Source organism: Dermacentor silvarum, chromosome 10, assembly GCF_013339745.2.
Source record: "Dermacentor silvarum isolate Dsil-2018 chromosome 10, BIME_Dsil_1.4, whole genome shotgun sequence".
NCBI lineage: Eukaryota > Metazoa > Arthropoda > Arachnida > Ixodida > Ixodidae > Dermacentor > Dermacentor silvarum.
In genome coordinates, this window is record NC_051163.1 from 85,883,185 (window position 1) to 85,907,752 (window position 24,568).

Genomic DNA, 24,568 nt, shown 5'->3' on the forward strand with positions numbered 1-24,568 from the left:
AGGCCTGCCCCATTGCCCGCCACGCGCGCCCTCGAGCTCGCACGACCCTCGCCTATGTCACTTGAGTGAGCAAGGCCATCGCAATTGTTCTGAAACCCTATGAAGTCAATGTCCCACGTTTAGGCCCGCTAGTTGCAGCATGAACAGGCAGATGTGAAGATTCAGAAGATATGTTCCAAGCATTGTATACAGAACAGCCTGCGCGAATCGCGACTATCTTTACATCAGCGAAAGCAGTCTCTCTGAAACCGCTTGAAGCAAGAAATTATGTCAAAGAGATGAATTAGAAATGAATCAGAAGTGAAGAAACAATGTCGTTTACATTGCAGTTGCGGAGCACGTGGCAGGCTGAATATGCCAACGACGAGAAAAGGCTTCTATCATTGCTAAAGAAACTGGATTTGAAAAGAGTTTCCCGAATACCTTGCTATCCAGACTACAGAAAACTGCAGAAAAAAAAAAACCGCTGTATCGCAACGATGGCAATATCCTGCCTGCAGACGCAGAATGCCGTCGTTTCGAGCAGTTCGTGTTTTGATCAAGGCTTCCGTACGTCAAATTCTTATTAGCACTTTTTGATCGGCGTCCTTTGTTTTTTTTTTTTTCTTCTTGTAACATGAACTCCAGAACCAAGAGAAAACATAAGCCAGATGCAGCATTGAATTTGAACTGATTATCCTAGCTGTTGCAAAGTATGCAAGTCAATGTGAGCAAAATTCTACGTATTAATCATTCTTGTGGTTTAAATTAGGACTGATAGATTTGTCAATAACCAAGTGAAGAAGCATAAAAAAATTCGGTCGAAACTAGCAGTTAATGAGGACACAAAAATGCATATGCCGCACATACAGGCCACACTTAGAATTTATTTATTTAAAGGCGCAAACGATTTGACATTGCATCCGTGTGGTATTCTTAAGGCCAACATCTTGTTCTGTCATTACTGAGGCCTCAATGGCGTATTCACTTTCTTCTGTCATCCTCGCCTCAGTGGTAAGCTCAACCTACTTAGCGGTTGGTTCAGCTTACCGGTAACAACATACTCAATTAAAATGACAATTACATGACAAGCGCCATAGGCTAGTCATATCACTACTTCAAACCATTACGTTATTAAGCACCTGGAATAGCATGTCAGGCGAATAGCCAGGCTACCATCTCCAGCATTTCATTAAACAATGTTTCTCTCTCTCTCTCTCTCTATGTGACACAGAAAGCAGCTTAATAACGTAATGGTTTGAGGCATGTGATATGACTGGACCATTGCACTTGCCTAAGTGCTATCTGCCACATGCAATGTTTTTTTTTTATATAATTTGGATCAGTTAAAAAAAAATAAAACCTTGTAGAATGAGAACATACGGTATGTTCTCATTCTACATGGTCCTTTTTATTTCAGCTGAACTAAATTTTAAGAACATGTGGCAGACAGTACAATTGTGCTGTCCGAATTGTTCTAAATTACTCGATGAGGTGGCCTATTACTTCTACGAAAAATCAAAACTTTTAATTGAACAATTGACAGTTACAATAAAGAACTTTTATTGATTACCTCACTGCACATATTTTAATCGTAGCTAGTGATTATGCCAGGCATATCGACTTGGAACAAATTCTGAGGATGGCAACGGTTTCGATATATGCAGTATCAAACTTGCAGTAAAAATGCACAGTTTTTAAACTTAATTTTTAAGAAAAGGCTGATTCATACATTGAAGCACACACTAACTGGAACGCCAATGCATTTCGGTGGACACATTCAAAATTATTATATCGAAACTAGCGTAGTCCTCAAATCTCGTTCTAAGTCGATATGCATTTCATACCCACTAACTACAATGCGTAGATTAAAATATGTGCTGCAAAGTAGTTAGTGTTTATTAGCGCAATTAAGTAAATTATTCGAAAAGCATATTGATTTCTCGTAACGTAATGGCCGCCTTATCGAGTAATTTTGATCAAGGGTTATAATTGTGCTATCTGCCACAGGCATTTTTTTTTAAATTGTTGCCGCTAAAAAAAAGACATCATGTATATGAACACATAATCCGCTCTGGAACAATAATGCGGCCTGACTTGTAAACTATATTTCCGCATGTCTATGGAACAATAGGAATAAGAAATGACCTTTTCAGCGGTGCAAATAATTAGTCTTGCGATAACAAAGGCCCATCGTTGTGCGCATCACAGGAAACCACTCTCTCATGCATCGGTCTGTTTACCAGCGCTTCAGCTTGCTGATACAACGCTGCAAGTGTCTAAGTTTGCTCAACGCTTGACGCTACGCGCGAGTAGATTATGAGTTGAGGTTATAACTTGCAGCACAAACGCCGATGCGAATTAATTTAAGCCACGCACAGTTACTGGGTTAAATTGATAGTGCGAAAGAAAATTATGCGCAAAACGGCGTGTTCCTGAGTCTGCATCCATGAGCAGGCACCCACAAAGTCGCAATATTTTAGAAGTGCCAACCAGCAATCAATAGATTCGAAACGTGGGTCACTGTAGCTCGACCGAATGCATATTACAAGTTACATTACCGTCACTAAACGGAAATCAAAATAATAAAACAGGTGGCCCACACGCAAACAGTACAATACGAGTTGAAACGTAACACATTGCAAGCAAGCGCAGTAACACGCAACAGCAAGCGCGCGATTTTACGCAAGAACAATGGGGATCAAGATGCCAGGCGGGAATATTTTTGAACGGCGCTACCGCGCCAGCCAGGAATTGAATAACAATAAACATGCCAAACAAATTATGTCGGCTACGCAAGTTTGCCTGATCGCGTTCGTGATCGCCAACAATGCGGGAATGGTGGGCCACTATAAGAGGAAGCAGCGTTCTGTATCGCCAAACGAGCGACGCTAGTTGAAGCCCTAAACTTTCGGCATGCCTACAGCAGCAGCTGTGATAAACCTGTCATGAGTATTTGACTCTCCTTAACGTTCAAAAATTATGGGGTTTTACGCGCCAGTACCACGATCTGCATTATGAGGCACGCCAAAGTGAGGAATTGTGGAATAATTTATACCACCTGGGAATCGTTAGCGTGCACCTAAATCTAAGTACACGGGTGTTTTAGCATTTCGCCCCCACAGGGACACTAACTGTCCCGAACGCATTCCACGGACCATGGATGACTGCAATATAATAAGGAATTAAATTTGTCAGTGCAGCGCTATATCTCGCACGTTGTCAGGATCATCGAGGAAAACACGAAAACGCGTCATGAAAGTTATTCACAAATGGATATTCGCAAGCATTATTTGATCTGTGACAAACATGTATCAACGTTTAATTCAAGACAGCGGCAAGCTCACAGTATACTTTTCGAACGCATCGAGCAAACGTGGCATGCCCATACAAAGGGCATTTGGGGGTAACAATTCCCAGAAATAAGGCACTTTCGTGCGGTACTCACTTTTTTTGTCCGTATCGACGAGGCAGGATCCGCTTTCCGAGTCAAAGAAGCGACGCCGCGTACTCCGAGGGTCAGCAACGGTCCTTGGTTAACGCATCGTAGACACAAAATGGAGAGCACGCTCTGCTAGTTTTCAAAGAGAAAAATAGTTGCAGTGGCTTAGCTCGGCTATGCCAGGATATACGTAGCGTTAGCAAAGGTTCAGCTGATTATTCTTAGCTTTCCTGGTTGTCTCCTACGCTCAACCGCTAATTGCCAGGCAACTACTTCGGGATCCGATGAGTCAAGCTTCTCCGTTCTTCTGCGCTGTTGAGCAGCATTTGCGCTCTCCTTCTCCATGGCTATACCACACTGGCAAACGCCAGTCAGAAGCGCCGCGGCTCCAGCGCAGTGTCAGACGGCGACTGCACAGCGAGCGAGCGCCGGCGCCAGTACGTCTACCACGGCTACGACGTCACTCCTCTGGAATGCGCAGACCGGCGGCGGTGAGTCGCGCGCGGCGGCGGCGGAGTGAGCGAGAGGTGCCGGCTCCGGTGCGCAAGCCGTGTGACATCACTGATCCTTGCGCATGCGCAGCACGGCTCTTTATGTGCCGCGCGGCGCGAAACGGGCTTGGCTAGGCCAGTGTAGCTAACGCTACAAAATAAGGACGAGAACCGACTTGCCCGAGCAACCGGCGCCGCTTCCCGCCGTGAAAGATGTGAAAGGGGAAAGATTCGAAGGGCAGGTCGTGAGAGAGAATGGCAAAATGAGGTTGGAGGCGTCTAGAGAGAGTGGTTGTGAAGAGGCAACGGCGCTATGCAGCCAGGGCCGTCGGGCATGGGGGGAGGTAGAAAATTCCAATCTCATCCTCCTTCCATGTCTGCCAGTCACGGCGCCGTTAGCCTTTCGTTAGCATGGAGAAAGGAAACTCCGGAAACGCGCTCGTGTAGAGCGCGCGCACTGAAATGCGCAATGCTTGCAGCGTTAGCTCCGGATAGTTAGGAATGGTGAAATCGACATTCTCAGGAATCGCTACACCGATTTCGATGACGTTTTTTGCATTTAAAATAAAATGTAAAATCAAGTATGGGCTGGAAGCAGATGTTGATTTAATGTCGGCGCTGTCTTTCGAAAGAGTCTCGAAAATTCGAAAGTGTCAAGTTTAAAACTCTGCGACATAGCAATACTAAACGATATCGCAATTTTGTAATGCGCACCTAAGAACACGTCCAAAGCAGACAGAGTAGATTCAGTATACGCGGCTCTGAAAGATACCGCGAATTATCGAAGGTGTTTTATGTTGGGCAAAGCCCTTGTAAACGTTGTGAGAAGTGCACGTGGACTACAAACTTCCTTCGAAAGCAAATTTGCCCGCCTTAAGCGCTCCAATCTAGGTAGACGCTGGCATAATACCCCCCCCCCCCCCCCCCCGCCATGCATCGGCTGTATATGGCTGCACTGAGCTGCTGGCCAACCGTGCGCAGGCCTGGTGACTGCAATATCGGTTTTGGTGCAGTGTTACGACTTTGTTAAGTGCGCGCTTCTATTGTGAAAAATATTCCAAGTAAATATACAAAGCAAGGTCATTCAAAACATTTCAAATATGTCGCAAATAAACGTTGCAGTATTAAAATTTCGGGCAAAGCTTACTACAATATGTGGTGCACTTCTAAAATCGCCGTGCGGTACGTGGTTGCAAATAATTGGGCAAAACGAACACGTCTAGATGAAATGCCATGATATGCTGCTCTCCCCCCAACGTGCACATCATTATTTATAGCGCCAGTTTTAGCTATAGCTTTTGAGCGTATATAGGTATTTAATTTGAAAGAGCGATGAAATGAACGATTCAGTCTCACAACTTCGGAGTACACGACGGTGAAAAGTGTTATAAGAAATTGATGAAGTTGCGATACTATAGTTTTTTTTTTTACTACTGGATTGAACAGCTGACAGCGGAATTTTGATGCAGCTCAATGTGCAGATTGCCGTAGGAGCTAAAAACTGTCAAATAACGCGCTGGCGGGGAGGTTGAACTAGCATCGTGCGAAAAACGCCCATTGTGACAGCCTGCAGAAAACCGCACAGGTAAAAACCCGATCGATCTTCTGCCACAAAAATATATCATCGGACTCACCTGTTCATCTATCTGAAATTAACGCTCACACTAAATTTGCGCCGCTGCTCAGCGTAGGCACACGTTTTTCTGTTACCCGCCACGGTAGGTAAGTAAGTGGCTATAGCATCGCGCTGCTCAGCTAGAGATCGCGGGTACGACAGGATCGAAACGCAACAACGATCGTGTACTTAGATTGATGTGCATCTTAAAGAACCCAGGTGGTCAGAATTAATCCGGAGTCTCCACCTACGGTCTGCTTCATATTTTAGGCACGTACAACCCTTGAATTTATTTTTCACTTTTTCAGTTTCCTCAATTAACGTGGTTAAAGGCCTTAGGTCTTGCATGTATGCTGCCTTCAATCTAGCACATTTTTTACGTTTGCTTCATGTTTTTTTTTTTTTTCATCGTGAAATACGTATAGACGCTACGACCGGACGTACAGCGCAGCCAATGGAATTGTACACCTTACAGGATGGTAATATGACAAACCAAAGGAAAGGCAGTGCATGTACATGTTTTTAAGTACAGACTGCGTGGCCAGTATGGGTGCTAAATATATAACAACCGTATAAAGCAGCGGAAAGAACTGAAATGCATATTGTATACATATACCTGGATAAGGATCCGCACAGATATCTTCGAGACGTTTTTACAAATCGTTTTGTAGCCGTCTTAGCAAGATGATAGCTTAAAACAGCTTAACAAGACACCTTCAAGCCGTCCCTCGCAAGACATCTTCAAGACGTACATATAAAGACGTCTTGTAGCCATCTTGAATAGTTGTAGACGTTCTAGTTCATTTTGGCTGGTCCAAGACGGCTACAAAACGTCTTGTGTTCAGTGGGCAGTAAGCTTCGCTGTGCGTAAGCTTTGCGCGACCGACTGCAAACTTGCCTGATTTTTTAAAATATTTTTTTGCTTCATGACTTCCAAACTGGAGGCGATGGAAGAACCAGATTTTCTGTACTCAAATAAATACTTCTACATATAACTATGCACGACACAACGTATAATACTCCTGAATTCAAGTCAAAACACTGCAACGTAAACGGTTGAATTTTATCTAAAATTGTTCTTTTTTAACTCGGAAACACAACAGTGCGCGCATGAAAACTTTGTACATGTAACAAATGATATGAAGAAATGATATGCACTACTTCAGATGAGTAGACAATTACATTCGTTTTTGACATGGTGCAAGCCCCCCAGCACCAAAAACGTTCCGAGCCATTGACACATCATAGTCAGATTCTCGTGCTGTAACAAATCTGGACATTATGCTTCATAGCTTGATGTCCAGAGCTGGATTTTTAACATCTCGTAAAATTACCACTCACGCTAATGTTCAAAGAATAAAACTGCGTCTATTTAAACCTCATTACAGACATTTTTACTATCATGCAAGAACATCTTTAAAAGCCCACTCTTTGAAGAATGCTTAGAAGACCGAAAATTTCACAATCCCAATGAGACGTCATGCAAACTCGTTGTGGCTTCTATAGCAGATAGATGCAAATCATAAAGATATTGATGAAACACAATCGCTGAAATGCACTGCAGCACTTGGCTGCAAACACATCGTACACCGCCGCACATTACCGACAAAGAACTCATAGGACACATGTACGCTGCAGAGGCATGTGTTTTTTTAGGAATCTTCGTGGGTCGCACAATCAAAAAAGAAGGCACGGAAGTCAGCAGTGCAACCCGCACACAATAAATCCACCAACAGGAAAAGAAGATACGGACGACCGGGGTGCAACCTGCGCCGCACAAGCGAAGAACCGTCGTAGGTTTGATGCTTTCCGACTCACATACTTGCAACGCGCATTGAAACATCGCACACTGCGCTTGTGTAGCTCCCAGTACGTGTTAACAATTCTTGAAGTCAGAATTAATGTTGACGACAGCAGGAAGTTATTTATAACGAAGTGAAGGCGTAGACAGCCCAGGCAGGAACGCAAAACGTCATTCAGGGCCTTTGAGACAGCTCACCGTGGCCCAAATAATTCTAGTCACCCCCCAGCGACGGCTTCCTAAGGATTTCAGAATAGTGCCTAGGCGGGCTTGATGGTACGAACACATACTTAAGCAAAGAGAAACAACGCTTTGTGCGCTGTTTTTGCGCTGTTTGCTGAAGTATGTGTTCCTAAAGATAGCGTAACCCGATCTCGAAGGACATGGCTTTGCTGGCTTTAGCAGTAGAAGCGATTCAAAATTGAAAATACGTCATAGAATTCCCCTCTATGCTAAACAATAGCGTAAAATATAAATTTTCTAAAAGGAAATTTACAGAACAATAAAATCGTGTTGTAGTGCATACGGCAGACATTGCCAAATCCTTACTGGGAGCTTACCACTGTCGTTGAAAAGAAAAGTGAACAACCATTGCCTTCTACCAGTGCTAATATGTGAGGCAGAAACTTAGAGGTTCACATAGAAGCTCGAGAACATGTTGAGTAGCGCACAAAGAGCGATGGAACGAAACATGTTAGGCCTAACGTTAAGAGACAGGAAGAGAGCGGTGTGGATTAGAGAGTAAACGGGGACAGCCGATATTCTAATTGACATTAAGAGAAACACTGGAGCTGGGCAGGCTGATATAATCTCGACCGGGTGAGGTGGGTCGTCACCGCAGGAATCAGGAGACGACGATGAAGGCGGGCATCGTGATGATGAAAAATAGACAAATATGTATTCGCTTCATTGGTACATGGTTTTGACTCTATCCGAGTCTCGAGCGGTTCAGATTAACACGGGGGCCAGGACGGCCTTAAATCCCCTCGTGGTGGCCGATGTTTCCTTCGGGAAAGTCCTCTCTCCGGTGGTCAAGTTGACGACCTCCTCTCCCTCGGGTCCTCCTTCTTGGTAGCTCGCCGTTTTCGTCTGCTTCGTAGAGGTGAGACGCTCTCTCGAGGATGAAGGGGATTATCTCGTCACGGGAAAAGCGCTGGGGCTTGCTTCCCACATTGGAGATACAGATTCCAGGAAGGTCATAACCTGCCGATGACTCCTTCGGGGAATTTGTGGAAGTGTCAGACCTCTGTCGGGCAGTCAAGTTGATGACCTCCTCTCCCTCGGGTCCTCCTTCTTGGTAGCTCGCCGTTTTCGTCTGCTCCAGTCGTACAGGTGAGACGCTTTCTCGAGGATGAAACAGGATTATCTCGTCATGGGAAAGGCGCTCGGGCTTGTTTCCCACATTTGACAGGTGCAGTTCCAAGCCGGTCATAACAGCCCGTCCGCCGCCACAGGAGGTCTCGAAGGGGTTGCAGCATCCAAGCACCTCGAAGAGACCGTAGACTCCGTGCCTCTGCTTCGTTTCGCCGTTCGTTCCAAGGCCGGCCAGGTGACACCCTCTCGAAATAGACCACGCCAAGCCCAAGGCACAACAAACAGAGAGCACCCAACTAACCATGAGAACTGCCAGGTTCACACATTCTTCACACAAAACCTTATCAGAATTAAACCTGCAGCCCTCGTTCGAGCTTCCCGAAAATTAACAAAAGGAAAAAACTAGACTTAACAGCATATTTCAATTAACCTAATACCTAACGTTTTTGTTTCTCCTGCCCGGGAAAGCCACATTTATTGAGAAACTGAGAGTGCATTGAAAATGATCAGACGGATAACTGCTGCGCAGTGAGTTCGTTACTCGTTGGGTCAATAGTATCTGCCAGTACCAGCGCTTCTGATGACCGCTTCAACTCCTAATTAAGCTGATTCATAAAGTGGCATTTAAAGCCAGAAAACGAAAAGCCATACTCTATCTGCGCGTGACACCGTGAAAATTGCTTGTCCGAACGCGTTTCACCAAATCCAAATTCTACAATGGTAGCCGATAAACGCACCTACCCTGTAAGCATTGAATGAGCCAAAATGGTTTGTTTCTACAAACCTCCAATGTAAATGCCGATCTACAAAACCTGCGCGTTCCCGTGCCACCACCATCGCAAAACCTGCTTCACAGCTTTATTCGCGTAACTGGCGCGCATAACAATCATCAAAACGAATCACCGAGATTAACGCGGAACCTTTGAAATTAAAAGAAATAAGGTCTTAATAACTAACAAATGAAAAAAAAATGCAGCGTGCTCTATTTACAAATTTACAAACGGGAACCTTATGGAGGCGCCCAATTCGACAATTACTACATCCTAATGCGCACTCGACTAGGTCGCAATCTGAGAGTCATTGGGCCTCGCCATGGGCAACAAAAGGGTGCCAGACATACACTTCCCCCTCCCGTCACCTGTCAATTCGTGTGGCCGCAGCTTTCTTTCGCGTCTCGGAGAGGGAGGCCGTAAACGCGAGGAGAATCGCCATTCTTCTTTTGTCCTCGCTCTCGCGGCGCATTCCCCCTCATTGACTGTTTGACTGGCCCTGTGCGTGCGCGCGTACCTCAGCCAGGTTGACCCTTTCAGCTGCAGTCCTACTCGCGGAGACGCGCCCTTTGCTGATGTCATCCGCCTTAGACGTCTCAGTTTTCTCAACCACCATAACGAGCCCTTTGACGTTCTGCATGATGGCCTGGTCCCTTTGCTTACGGGCTGCGGTGTGGCGCCTTTCTCGAATTTGGGCTGCGCTAAATACTTCGCTCCTAAGCGCCGTCTTAAAATTTTTTTCCTCGCCAGGCGGTCACTGAATGTGCCTCTGCTATCCCCGAGTGTCATGTGCCTGCTCTTTGCCGCCATGTCAGTCTCCTCTCCTTTGGGCGGTTCAGGACTGTCGCTCAAATGCGGAAGTACAAGGGAGTTTTTCAGCGCATCCTTGACCTTTTTAGGGCTGCTGAAACAAGCCTTGTCTCCGCAAGGAACGGCCTCCGGAAGAACCACTGTTTGCACTTTCGTGGCGCAATTGTTCTCTGCTACCGCGATTTCCTGAGCCGTGTTACGCGGGAGAGCTTGGACCGTAGGGTCGCCAAAATTGAGGCCCTTTTTCTTCAGCAGCATTTCCGAGCGATTTGAAAATAAGTAGGGGTATTGTTTGGACAGATTCTGCGATACCGCGGCTTCAGTCATCAATAGTCCGAACGGCCCCTCGATCTTTACGCTGGCTATGGGCAAGCAAACACTATCCTCCTCAGCTACCTGCCGGATCCACGCATGTTCCCCGGTAAAATCCTCAGGTTGCACATACGCAGGGTGGACGATGTCCATTGTCGCAGCCGACTCCTTAAGTACCCTGCATGGCGTTCCGTTCACTGCGAGGTCGCGAAGGTAGGGTTCTAGGAGCGCCAAGTTGTCGTCGTCATTCACGAAAGAAAAAACAATTCTAGGCTTTCTACAGCCGATCGCAAGGTGTCCAGGCTCCTGGCAACGGAAACAGAGACCGGTTTTCTAGCCTCAAACGCCTTTTTTGTTTCTCTTTCTTCTTTCATTGTGGTTTCATTCTCTCCGGAATTATCGGTCGGCGCGTCATTGGTCCCACCTCCAGCTTTCTCGTTGTGAAAGGGGCGCTTGTTTTCTTTACTGAATTTAGTGAAGGGCCTGACGCGTGTTTTCTCGGATTCGCGACGTGCGGCGAATTCATCTGCTAGCACTGCAGCCCGTTTCAAGCCCTTTTCGCCCGACCTATCTTGAATCCAAAGGCGCATCTCTTCACTCAAGGACCCATAGAACTGCTCCTTGCAGATTAGCTTCACAACCTTGTCGTGACAACCGAACGCGTCTTCCCCTTTTAGCCGCTCAATTAAATTGGCTTTCAATTTATCAGTGAAATCTTGATAAGACTCGCCCGGTGTCCTAGCTGCCTCGCGAAAACGGCGGCGGAAAGCCTCCGCTGAGAGCCGATATTTTCTTAGAAGCGCAGCTTTTACTGTCTGATAGTCCTCTGACTCGTCCTTCGTTAGCCTTGCAATTATTTCGGTTGCTTCGCCAGGAAGAACGGTCAGAATCTGTTGCGGCCAACTCTCTATTGCCAACCCGTTTCTCTCGCAGGTTAGTTCAAAAATAACGAGAAACAATCCCATGTCATCGTTAACCTTGTACGACGGCAAAGATCCCTTATTTTCACTCTTGCTTCGCCTGGACGCCTTTCATCAATTAAGAGGTTATTTGCTGATTGCCTGGGCAGATCCCGCTGCACGTCTAGTTCTTTTAGCTTTAGTTCGTGAGCTCTCTGTTCCTCTCGTTCCTTTATTTCTGCAGATCTCTGTTCCTCTCGTTCCTTTCTTTCTGCAGCTCTCTGTTCCCTCTCTTCTGCAGCGTTTTGCTCAGCTTTCTCAGCTCATTTCTCTATCTCTTCCCAGGCTTCTGAAATTTCGTCCTCAAGAGTCCCGCACTTCTCAATCGCCTCAATGAGCTGTGGCTTTCTCTGACTTTTCCCGACCTCAATTCCCAGTACTTCACAAAGTAATAACAACTCTGGCTTTTTCCGTTTGCCCAAATCCACGGTCAATCCCGAACGAGGACTTTCTTACTCTGCTGTGTCGTGAGGAAGCTTTCAACAGGAGCCTGCACGTACAGAAACTAATTCGCCGTTTCAGAAAACACAGAAGCTAAAACCTGGCAAATTCTCAAAGAAAGTCAAGCGCTCACCATTCTGCTGAAGCCAGGACGAAGGGTGGAGTATCCAACCGCTGCCACCAGCTGATATAATCTCGACCGGGTGAGGTCGGTCGTCACTGCAGGAATCAGGAGACGACGATGAAGGCGGGCATCGTGATGAAGAAAAATAGAAAAGATTGTATTCACTTCATTGGTACATGGTTTTGACTCTATCCGAGTCTCGAGCGGTTCTGATTAACACGGGGGCCAGGACGGCCTTAAATCCCCTCGTGGTGGCCGATGTTTCCTTCGGGAAAGTCCTCTCTCCGGTGGTCAAGTTGACGACCTCCTCTCCCTCGGGTCCTCCTTCTTGGTAGCTCGCCGTTTTCATCTGCTCCGTAGAGGTGAGACGCTTTCTCGGGGAAGAAGGGGATTATCTCGTCACGGGAAAAGCGCTGGGGCTTGCTTCCCACATTGGAGAGATACAGATTCCAGGAAGATCATAACCCGCCGATGACTCCTTCGGGGAACTTGTGGAAGTGTCAGACCTCTGTCGGCCGGTCAAGTTGACGACCTCCTCTCCCTCGGGTGCTCCTTCTTGGTAGCTCGCCGTTTTCGTCTGCTCCGGTCGTGGAGGTGAGACGCTTTCTCGAGGATGAAAGAGGATTATCTCGTCACGGGAAATGCGCTCGGGCTTGTTTCCCACATTTGACAGGTGCAGTTCCAAGTCGATCATAACAAGGCCATGTGCTGCGTAGCATGGATAACCGGTGAACTATTAGAGTTACAGAATAGATACCAACAGAAGGGAGGCGTAGTCGAGGATGGCAGAAAACTAGGGGGGGGGGTGATGAAGTTTGGAAATTTGCAGGCGCAATTTTCAATCAACTAGTGCAAGACAGGGGTCATTGGTGATTGCAGGGAGAGGCCCTCGTCCTGCAGTGCACATAAATATAGGCTGACGATGATGATGATGATAAATTGTTCGACGGTTGTTTTTTGTCTCGTAACATCTGTACGTAGTTGGGCGCAACCCTACACAAAACGTGAGTGTACTGGTAAATATTCCGGGCATCACAGTAGCCACAACAATCTCACAAGTATGCAGGTGACGCTGTTGTTTTTCCTGTGTCTCAATCAAGCAGGCTAGGTGTTTTTCCACCTTCAAATCAAGCAGGTTAGGTGACCATTTGCACCCGCCCCGTCTTAAAGGGGATGCTAATAAATCATCATCATCATCTTCTTCTTCAACGTGCTGGTCGTTTGCGCGAGCTGCTAGATCCGTTTGCTTGATGGTGTGCTTGCGTGTTTTCTGCAATGAAATTCGACGTCTTTAGCATGCACAAAGGGCCCAGAAGGTAGCTGGCCGTATGCGTGGCGCGCCAGGGCAATGTGGACCAACTATTTTAGAGCGTTGGTACGTTCGTTTTGTCTCTGGTTATTGCGGAAATTTGGGTGGACGTCGTAAAGAAATAATGCGTATTGTCTGAGTGCCTCAGCTCGTCCATTAGGCATCGGCATGTATGCTGGGAGTAACATCGGCGACGCAGCACCAGCAACTTGGAAATAGCTTTTCGACCACATGGTACCATTCAAAAGATAAGCAATCGTGCTTGCTAACGACGCGTGTGTTGTGCGTCCTCCTCGTGTGTGCATGGGGTGCCTTGCGAACTCTCACGACAACAGTGGAACCTGTGCTTATCCTTGCTGGGCGCTGGTTCTCAGAATTTACTTGCGGAAATTTATTGCCTCAAAGCGAAAGTGAAAATTTGATAAGCGTTTTTTTTTCTGATGAGAAAGATTACGTTCGGAAATGATCGCGTTCATCATGTGCGCCTGTACCTGATTCTTTTCCTACCATGGGGAAAATAGGTGTTTATTGAATGTTAGAGCAGATTTTTTTTTGTGAATTAACTACTGCCCTCAATATCTATTGCAATGCATAAACAGAAAGCAAAATAAACTCACTTTTCACGCATAAACATTTTATTAACGAGATCTATGTCATAAAAATATAAATTGTGAAAATCGATATTGTGCTATAAAATTGAACAAACATTGTAAAGACACGCTTGTATCGCCTAATAAGAAACGTTACGAAAATTAAGAGATATACAAAATGTATTCTGGTCTATTAGGCACTATCTCTGCAAAAATCAAAATTTTTATTTGTGGAGTGCCGTCAAGACGAAGTAGAAGTGGCGCGAGTACCGGAGGAGAAGAAGGAGAAGAAGAAGAAGTTCAATAAAATGGAGGAACGGCTTTGTCCGTCTCGGTTGAGTTCTTTACATTTTGGCGCAGTCGACAGGATTAAAACTAGTGCGCGTTCAGAAGACTCGCCGAACGGAAGATGGACACGCCGGGTAGCTACCGTCCCAGTGACAAGAGCGACGCTGACTCGGGCAGGTCTTCTACATTGATCGAGCCGCTCATCGACGTCACCAGCAAGGCAAGCTCACGCGAGTGTCCCTTGACAGAGAGAGGTACGGCTGAATTTCGCAGTTTGATGCACCATGACGAGAACTACTGTCAGACACCGTCCGATGAGTCACCTTCTGGACCGAATACCATATCTATTATGGTTGACTTACTGCAGATGCAGTCAAAGCAGGTTGAGCAACAGTCACAGCTCTTGAACATATTGAGCCAGGCGGCATTACACACAGCCGTTCCAAAAGGTGATGCCATTAAGCAGGACCATTTTGATTGTATATCAACGGCTGCCACTACGTGGATGGGCTTTTATGAATATGCCTGCCAACAAAATCGATGTGATTCGGACGATGATAAGATAAGAAACCTCAGACCATGTCGGGAATTGCGAAAAAGTGGTTCGACATGAGAATCTTAGACCACCTTAGTGACACGTGGAGTCGATGGAAACAGAGCTTCTTGACATCGTTTCAAATTAACCAGTTAGAACGGTGCAACAATGCCATTTTGTTTAGACACAAAGTCGGAAGCCTTCAAGAATACTTTTATGAAAAGCGAAGGCTACTCCTGCTCGCTGACGCAAACCTTCCTGAGACATCAATTGTGCCACTGATTATGCTAGGCATGAACAAAGACTGTCAGAAACAGCTGCTGGCCAGATCTAAGACCGTCGAGGATCTCTTGCTCGCCCTGAATAACGTTGTTGTACACTCCCTTGCGCATGCCGACCGACACCTAACTACGCGGAAGAAAGCCGAAAATGTTGGTCAAGTGGACGCCAACAGCATAGTAACCAGAGAGGAGATGAGCGCAGAAGCGAAAGAGATATCACTTGGGAGTGAAAGGATGGAAAGCCAAGTACAGTGTAAAGACAGTGCATCTGTGTCATACGACAGAGCTGTTGTATATTTATTGAAGACTAACCTTCTTCATGCCGAAATGAAAATTAATGGCAGAGGCACGCATGTGCTAGTGGACACCGGAGCGTCTGTGAGTCTCATAAATGAGGTCCTGGCAGACAAAAGGGAAATCCGACAAGATAAAGCAGTGGATGTGCAAAGTTACGACGGCAGCAGAAGAATTCTGCATTACTGGGCAACAGTGATTGTTAAATACCAGAATCGGACAATCGAGGTTAAGGCACTTGTAATGAATGACGTAAATTTTTCTTTCATACTGTCAAGGCCGGACATGAGGCGCCTTAAGTTAAACATATCTTGGAAAGATGAATTAACTATCGACTCAACTTTAGAAGAAAACTGCTTGGCACAAGAAACGCAGGTTAGGACGGTGAGAAACGCAGACGAGATACTGAAAACGTATCCTGAGCTCATCTGCGTTGGAGCACACCCTCCTGCGACTCCTTTCCAGGAAGTTCCATTCAAGCTGCAAGACACAAATGTAGTCCGCAAGAAGCCCTATCCGCTATCTCACGAGGAGAAAGTATGGCTCAAAAACGAACTGCAACAAATGCTAGATGCTAACATCATCAGGCCCTCGACATCCCCATTTGCATCACGTATAAGAATTGTGCCTAAGGAGGACGGTACTTTCAGGTTGTGCACGGACTACCGATTGATAAACCGCCAGACAGACTTGTTTCCATTTCCTATGCCACGAATCGATGACATAATTAATGAAACTGGAGGATGTGAGTGGTTTTCGCGAATCGATCTCTGCAAAGGTTATTGGCAAGTTCCTCTACAAGAAGAATACAAGAAGTTTACAGCTTTTGTTACACCGTTCGATGTGTACGAATACAACAGGCTCCCATTTGGCTGGAGGAACTCGGGCGCCTGGTTTCAAAAAATGATGAACAATGTTCTATCTGCTTGTACCGAACAATTTTGTAACGTCTACGTGGACGACATAATTGTGTACTCTAAAACAGAGGACCAGCACGGAAAGCATTTATCACAGGTTTTGCAAGCACTGAGTAAAGCCAAGTTGAAGATCAATGTCAGAAAAAAATGGCCGCGTATCTGCGTGCTTCGCTGCAAATGTCGTCGAAAGACGATAGTCCTCTGCCGGCCGTACTACATGAGTGCTGGTCTGATCCTGGTCTGGCCTGTTGCCTCCGGGTGCGCCTCGACTCACGATCATGCGCGAGCCGCTCGGCTCGTTGCTCGGACGTTTCCTGGGCACGCTTGAGACGACGAGCGTCGGCACGCCGGCGCTTCTCCGCTGCAATTTGGTCGTCGGTCTTTTCCCTGCGTTGTCTGGGCATGTCTTGTAGAGTGGGTTGTATTTCATCAAGCGGCCATTTATGTTTTGCCCTGCCTCAGACAGCGCTTCCTTTATGTTGAATCGGCCGCATCTGGCTGGCATTGATAAAATTGAGGAGGCGGAATCGGCCGCATCTGGCTGGCATTGATAAAATTGAGGAGGCGCTGCGTGAGACATGGACGCTATCTGGCAATACATGGGGAAACATGAGCTTGTGCAGAGGGTTTCCTTCCTCCATGGCAGAGGGCGCTCGTCGGCGCGCAGTCGGGGAAACACGAGCTTGTGCAGAGGGTTCCCTCCCTTCGTGGCAGACGTCGTTCGTCGGCGCTCATAGCATGGCATTTTCAGCGCAGCTTAAGAAACTAGGGTCCTTAGGTTTACGTATCTATGTATTTTCTATTAAAGGAACACACCTCCTAATACTTACCTAGTGATGTTGCGCCTCAGATATGCGTAATATTTACTTTTTGATCGATAACGTTCACAAGTGAACAGCCGTACCAGTTTAAGTAGTGTGGGCGGTAAGCAAGTGGTCCAACTTTGGCCGGGTGGCTGAATCGGTTGACAGACAGACAAACAGAAAGGCAGACAGACAGACAGACCAAATTTTCAGCGTTTAACTTCCCCAAGAAAGACTATCGTCTTTAAAAGCGAGTTCTTCAAGCGGTCTGTGGTATCTCTGGGCAGAGTGTTTGACGGCCACACGAAAAGCACCAAAGCAGAGTCTGTCGAGAGGATAAAGACATTGCCTCGGCCGTATGATTTGCATTCACTGCGAGTTTTTCTAGGTCTGTCTGGACACTTTCGAGCCTTCATACCACACTACGCCACCATGACGAAGTGCTTGACATCTCTCACGCAGAAAGGTGCACCGTTTGTTTGGAGTGAACATTGCGAACAAACATATCAAGCACTTGTCAACATCATATCTTCAGATCCGGTCTTGATACTTCCGGACTTCGAAAAACCTTTCGAGCTCTGCACAGACGCATCACTTTATGGAACTGGGGCTGTACTCTACCAACGGGATGACTCACAGCCACCAGCGCGCCAACTAAAGGCTGTGGGTTATTACTCATACACATTTACGAAAGCGCAAGAAAACTACCCTACTACGGAAAAGGAAGCAATTGCAGTGGTAATGGCTGTAAGGTATTTCCGAACCTATCTCGAAGGTCGACAGTTCAAGCTGTTTACGGACAACCAAGCACTTACTTATCTTCTCAATCTCTCTCAACCGAAAGGCAGAATTGCAAGGTGGATCAACGAACTGCAGCAATTCACATTTGAAGTGACCCACAGACCAGGGGACAAGCTATCAGAAGCTGATGCATTATCGAGGCTGCATATTCCATCAGCAGCAAATACGGAAAAAGTGTGCGCCATCGGCATCTGGGAGGGAACAGAGGAAATTCGACCACAGGGCGAGAAGTTTTACGTGCCAGAAACATGCCGGCCAAGAATCTTGCGACTTTACCACGACAGCTCCGAATCGGGTGGGCACGACGGACTCTCAAAGACGTTCAGAAAGATAAACCAGCGCTTTACCTGGGAAAGTATGAAAGAAGACGTACATGAATATGTCCGAACTTGCCACCTGTGTCAAATGGCTAAAGCCAAATACAAACCTAGAGGAAACGAAATGGTCATTTTAAAGTATTCGAGCGTACCCTTTGGAGTTGTCCACCTCGACTTCGCTGAAGTCAAAAAGAAGGGGGAAGGCGTGCGGAGGACGCGGGCTTTCCTTGTCGCCATTGACGAATGTACAAGAATGGCAGCAGCTAAATGTGGAAAGGAGGATGGCAACTCTGTAATCGCCCTAATGGAACGCGTCGTCTTCAAGACAACTAAAGTATTGGTCTCTGATAATGGACCTGCTTTCCGTAGCGAAAAGCTCAGAAGATGGGCCGAACAGAGAGGCATCACTGTAAGGTTTTCGACTCTGTACCATCCGGAAGGCAACGCACTCGCAGAAAGGTTAATTCGCGACCCCAAGAAGTATTTGGATATATACCCTACCTTCCCTGGTGGATGGAAATGTGCCTTGGAAGCTGCAGTGACTCACCAGAATAACACCTACACGGAGGGGTTGGGCTGCAGTCCATACTTTTGTGCAAATGGAACAAGTCCTTGGCTTCTTGCAGATCATCAGTTAGGAATCGCCGGCCGCGTTATTCTTCTAGAGACCCCCAAGACAGCCAAACAGCAAATGAAATATAAATGTGGAATGAAGAGAAACTTCGACAATAGGCACTATCATAAGCTGCCTGTGGTTGAACCTGGAGGTTTTATACTCGTCAAGAAAGGACTGAGCGGCTCCAAGTGCCAATTTAGTGGTCCATACATGGTCACCAAAACGGCAAGCCAGCAAGGAATCCTCAAGTCAGTGTACTACGAGACTGCGGCGAAGATGACCGAGGTTAGCTCCGTTGGGAACATCATCCCATACCATCCCAGGAGGGATGGAGTCAGAGGCCCCGGAGAATGTGGAGTGCCGTCAAGACGAAGTAGAAGTGCCGCGAGTACCGGAGGAGAAGAAGGAAAAGAAGAAGAAGTTCAATAAAATGGAGGAACGGCTTTATCCGTCTCCGTTGAGTTCTTTACATTATTGAACAGGTATTTCGCTGCAAAACTTTTAACTGCAAGCACTGGAGTTGGGCGTGCTGGGTTACGGCCGCCAACGTCGTCTACGACTTCAGACTCAAAGTCCGACGAAAAGTCAGCGTCCTCTGACTCGCTGCTATTCGATGTATCGATAAGATCAGCCGCAAAGGCAGCGGAATCGCGATATCTGGCATCTCCCGAAGCGCGGGCACCGTTTCCGGAGCCTGACATTTTTGCGTTCTGCTTTGACAATGGCGAAACTTCAGAACGAGCTTAAAAATCACCGCCTGGCGGAAAGAAAGTGAACTGCTTAGAAAGCAAAAATATAGTTTCTCCTGTTTCACGTACGGTGGCGCAGTGTGTCCGTGTGCGGCGCGGAAGGTCACGAAAGTGGCGTTTCAAACCATCGATAGAGGGCTAACCATGCCCAATGGAGCTCTTGGTTTGCCCAGGGGGCGCTGCGAAAATGGTGCTAAAGAGCGCCCTCTCTCCTGAACTGGGTAGTACCGAGATCGGTCGGCTGCTTCGGAAAGCACGTTTACAATATGGACCCGCCCCTTTCGGTTGTGTTGTGCCACGGCCTGCAGCGATTATCGGGCGCCGAAGACTTTTTCAGGGGCGGCACGCTCCGTAAACGCAAGATATTATGCAACGTCGAATACGTGTGCGCCGTTCAAGAAATAAGCGGCGAAGTTTTACCGCGGTGTAACTCGCAAGTGAAGCGAGTCGCGTACGAAGTTCAACTTCAGGTAAGGTTTGCACACTGCCAGATTCAGGCGCACAAACACGAGGAAATACTTGCTATAAATGAATTCAGAGCAGCGATATGCAGACGTCATGTGTACGGAACTTCTCGAGCACACGACGGTACGCGCCGCGACGGCAGCGGTCTTTCAGCATGCCGCGAAACGGCGTGCCTCCTGCAATCTTTATTGACTGCATACCGCTAGACTCGTTATGACTGCGCCGTAGTAGAGGCAATCTGTCCATTTAGCATCTGATAAATAACTGTTGCAATGCATGTGAGCTCGCAGTAACTTAAGTGCGAATCACGCGCTGCAGCGTGAGCTTCTGCGTTGCTCGTTTGATGTAGCTCTTAATGACAGCGGACGAACATCCATCCCAAACAACGCAAAGACATCCTGAGGTTTTCCGCAGGATGTGGGATCGCGGATATTTCAACATCCTCCGGTCATCCTAAAAAGTCCTCAATTCATCCTACTCGGATCCATTTGTCCGTCCAAAGAATATACTGTGAACGTTCTTTGGACATGGTGTGAGGACCATCTCTGGACCAGTTGTGTACCTTTCCAGGATGTACTCTTGTCCATTTAAATAAGCTGTGAATGTGATTACATACTGGTGCTGTGCAATGGAATTACTTGTGTAAAGGTCACTGCACCCAAATTTATTTCTTCCTCCAAATCATATGCTGTGAAAGTTGTTTTGACATTCTGCCAGGACCATCTCCTGGCCACCAAGGTATGTCTCCAGGATGTGCTCACGTCCAGATCTAAATGAGCCATGAACGGGATTATATGGTGGTGTTGTCACATGGAAATATTTGCGTAAATCTCACTGCTGACGTACTCATCCAATATCTCAAGTACAGATCACAATGCAATGTGTAACATGCTTCTTTTCGGAAAAAAGGCTCACAAGAGCTTAAATCTAAAGTTTATTATAAAAAACGCGAATACATAAGGCATCAACTCTTGACTGACAAAAAATTGTCTGCCTGCTACAGCAATGGGTAATATAATGTAATTGACTAAAAATGAGCAATTAAAATACAATTCTCGAATGTTAAAAATGAAAAGCAAACATCAATTTTAAAATGAGAAAAATATCCTTAAAACGAAAAGTTTTGGCAGAAAGTCCTCTGCACTGTGGTTGGCACATGCTGAACTTCCGTTAGGCCTGCCTTGTTAATCCTGCAGCTCTAGAAAAGATGCACAATGCATCACAGATTCAGGGTGTCCGACTTACATTTACAAGAGAAACAAGGAAAACACGTGTGAAAAGACATGCCAGTCATTTAGTGTACTCGTCGATTAAAAGGGAGATTTCGAAAATGAACTCAATGAGGAACAAGTGAAGGCATATACTATCATGAAGCAAGGTCAGTCGTGCAGACACGGACACAAGCGAACCAGGCAACATAAATAACATTTTTTCACGATGAATCACTACCAACTAGCTCCACTTCTTGTATTTCGAAGCGTATACAATATTTATTCGATTATGAGGCTAAGGTGTAGAGGGGGGATCCAAAAAACAAATTAGTATGAACGCTAATATAAGGTGATATAGAGTAGCTGACAAATTATTGAGACCCGGCGGGAGTCGCTAGAAATATTGAATAGCACAGCGCCTAATCTTACTCCTGAGGTGTCAGTGGTGGAAAGGCCCGGAATAAACAGAATGACTGGTTCGAATTATATGCGAATTTCGCCTCATGGAGTGGTTTTGCAGCAGGGCGGCGCACACTGCCACGAAGCCATATTTCGAGGCAAAATTCACGTATAACCATCACTTTCTCTTTATTGTTTAATTTTATTTTTGAATACTCAGTGTGGAATATACAGACAGAATACTGTACTGCCTTACGTGCGAAAGCTTATTATATGCTACAACTCTCACTGCTGTCAAAAATCAGGATCCCTAGAGATGTGGCGCTGTTGCCTCCATATTGAAAAAAAAGTAACTCGATTTATCAGCCTCGCATATAAGGTGTGGGGTGGTGACTTCAAAAAACCTCGCCTTTTATTCAAATAAATATGGTAAGTGGCCAATTCGTGCAAACTGAACAGTACCAGCATATAAAACCTGTAGTCTGTATGGTTATTCCACCAAATAATGTTAAACTGCCCAAATATAATCACGTTTCTCAATGAATTTTCAAGCACCTATCAGAGCAGCTGCAGGAAAACCTTTGAAGTATATTTAATAAAGAAATATTATTAGATGGAAACCTAAATTTAAAAAATATGAGCACATATCACAAGAAATACTCACCAATGACTTCCTCAGACTGTTTGTTATTTTTTCTAAGCTTCTCCCCAGCGTGTATGATGATGATATATGTTGTTTTTTGGCGCAAGGGCCAGCTATGGCAAAAGAGCGCCACGACGTATTGTACTGAGTGAGCAATGGTATGATCAATGACAGTGGGTAGGTGTAGGGTGGCTGTAAAGGGGCCTAAAATCCTGCGCACTAAAGGTGCGTAAAACAGACAAAATTAATAAAATCATGACAATGACGTGATAGGGGCACAATGAATATAGTATAAAAAGTTGTAAGCGATACAAGGCACTACTGCCTCACAGAGACCCTTAGGAGCAAGGGCCTGGAGGAGAGTGCATTTCAATTATGCGGTTGCAGCAGCGTCCTCTGAAAGAGGATGCCGCTACGAATCTCTCGGGCGAAGAACTTGCAAAATGTCGATGTCGTTTAAAAAGGCTAAAACTGAATCGTTCTGAAATATCGGGTCGTTATGTAAAAACATCGCTGGATGAAGGGGTATATTCTCTTTATAGGCTTGAACAAAGTGATTTTTTCTTTCAGGTTCTATTATTGGACACTGTACTAGGATGTGAAGTACAGTAAGTGCTTCCCCACATCTAGTACAGGTCGGGGCTTCGCCTCCAGACAACAGGTAATTATGCGTGCCGTAAGTGTGTCCTATTCTGAGCCTACAGAATAGGACATCATTTCTTCTAGATTTCGTGGTCGATGGCCAGTTCCCTAAACGGGGCTTAATTAAAAGAAGTTTGTTTAGACTCTGGGCGTCCCACAAACGTTGCCAGTGGGCTCGAAGTCTCTTGCGTAGATATGGCTTCATATCGGGAACAGGGACGGGCATGGATGTGTTTCCAGCTTTTGCGTCGATGGATGTGGCAATCTGGTCTGCCAGTACATTTCCCTCGATGTCTCGGTGTCCTGGCACCCAGCACACCACAACATGTTGCCCAGACGCATAAATATTACATATTAATGAATAAAGCGATACTATTACTGGATTTTTGTGCCTTTTAAGAGATTTTAAAGCTTTTACTACGCTCAGCGAGTCTGTGTAGATAATTGTTTTTGGTATTTTCGGTTCTTTGATATGTTTAAGAGCCGACAGTATTGCATAAGCCTCTGCTGTGAAAATGCTCGTTTGGGGGTGCAGGGCGTCGGCATCTGAAAATGATGGGCCAACCGCTGCATAAGAGACGCCAGCATGAGACTTTGATGCATCGGTGCAAAATTCCGGACAGGAGTATTTATGCAGCAGTTCGAGGAAATGCATTCGAATGTGTGCAACCGGGGCGTGCTTCGTAACATGGAAAAAGGACAAATCACAGTCGACAATCTGCCACTGCCACGGTGAGACTTGTATAGTGGCTGTCATTAGACGATGTTCAAAGAGTGGGACATCCATTTCCTCAGCCAGACTTCTCACACGCAACGAGAAGGGCTCTCTTACTGCAGGTCGGTTATGAGAGAGGTGGGAGCTGGACAAACCATTTACGGTGGATTATGAGGGATGTTCACTGTTTGCATTCACTCTGAGGAAATACATGAAAGCTGTGTAGGTCCTCTGCAAGTGGAGTGACCACTCATTGGATTCCACGTAAAGGCTTTCTACAGGGCTTGTCCTAAAGGCACCTGTAGACAAGCGAATACCTAGATGGTGGACGGGGTCCAGCATTTTCAACGCGGTTGGGGTGGCTGACTGATAAATTATGGCCCCGTAGTCTAGGCGTGTTCGTATGAGGCTTTTATACAAGTTTAACAGACACTTTTGTCACTACCCATGTAGTGCGTGACAACACTTTTAAAATATTCATTGTTTTCATGCATTTGTTTTTTAGATGTTTTAGGTGTGGTATGAATGTTAGCTTTGTGTCAAGAATTATGCCTAAGAATTTGTGTTCCGTTTTTACAGGTAGACTCTGTCCTTGCAGGTCAATGTCGGGGTCAGGGTACAGTCCTCTCTTTCGAGAAAAAAGGACGCAGGTGCTCTTTTGTGGATTTAGGCAGAACCCATTCTCGTCTGCCCATTTAGCCACCCTGTTCAGACCAAGCTGAACCTGCCGCTCACAGATTGCAAGGTTGCATGATTTAAATCCAATCTGTACATCATCGACATACGTTGAATAAAACATGTTGCGTTGGATGTATAGACGCAAGGAATTCATTTTTATAATGAAGAGAGTGCAACTGAGCACCCCACCTTGTGGCACTCCAGTTTCCTGCACAAAAGGTCGTGATAATGCATTGCCAACTCGAGCACGGAATGTG